Source organism: Galeopterus variegatus, unplaced genomic scaffold, assembly GCF_000696425.1.
Source record: "Galeopterus variegatus unplaced genomic scaffold, G_variegatus-3.0.2 Scaffold11149, whole genome shotgun sequence".
In the NCBI taxonomy this organism is placed as follows: domain Eukaryota; kingdom Metazoa; phylum Chordata; class Mammalia; order Dermoptera; family Cynocephalidae; genus Galeopterus; species Galeopterus variegatus.
In genome coordinates, this window is record NW_007737260.1 from 51,442 (window position 1) to 52,548 (window position 1,107).

The following is a 1,107-nucleotide window of genomic DNA, read 5'->3' on the forward strand; positions in this document are numbered from 1 at the left end:
GGTATCCTGACCATGCAAAGGTAGCATAATCATTTGTTCCTTAATTAGGGACTTGCATGAAAGGCCACACGAGGGTTGTACTGTCTCCCACTTCTAATCAGTGAAATTGACCTCCCCATGAAGAGGCAGGGAAATAAAAATAACACAAGAAGACCCTATGGAGCTTTAATTAAGTGGCTCAAGCAAAACAACATAAACCTAACCCAGGTATCAACAACAAAACCCTCTGAGCCAAAAATTTGGGTTGGGGTAACCTCAGAGTAAAACAAAACCTCCAAATGACTATGACCTAGACCAACCAGTCAAGCAACACAATCATTAATTGACCCAAAACAATTTGATCAACAGAACAAGTTACTCTTGGGATAATAGCCCAATTCTGTTTTAGCATCCCTATTGACAATAGAGGTTATGACCTCGATGTTGGATCAGGACACCCCAATGGTGCAGCCTCTATTAAAGGTTTGTTTGTTGAACAATTAAAGTCCTACATGATCTGAGTTCATACTGGAGCAATCCAGGTTGGTTTCTATCTATTACTACATTTCTCCCAGCATGAAAGGACAAGAGAAATAAGGCCCACTTTAAAAAGCACCTATAACCCCAATGAATGATGTAATCTCAGTTGCGCCTGTCCCCACATGCCCGGCCCAAGAGCAGGGCTTATTAGGATGGCAGAGACCAGCAACTGCATAAATCTTAAGACTTTACAACCAGAGATTCAATTCCTCTTCCTAACAACATGTACGTCATTAACATGCTTCTACTCATTATTCCCATTATACTCGCAATGGCATTCCTCACTCTCATAGGATGGAAAATGCTTGGCTATATACAATTTTACAAAGGACCCAACATTGTTGGCCCCTATGGCTTTCTTCAGCCTTTTGCTGATGCAGTAAAATTATTCACCAAAGAACCACTCCAACCACTAACATCAGCTACCTCCTTATACATCATCGCACCTACACTAGCCCTCACCCTGGCACTCACCACGTGAGTGCCATTACCAATACCCCACCCCCTGGCCAACCTAAACATAGGAATATTATTCATCCTAGCCACCTCAGGCCTAGCCGTGTACTCAATCCTCTGATCAGGATGAGC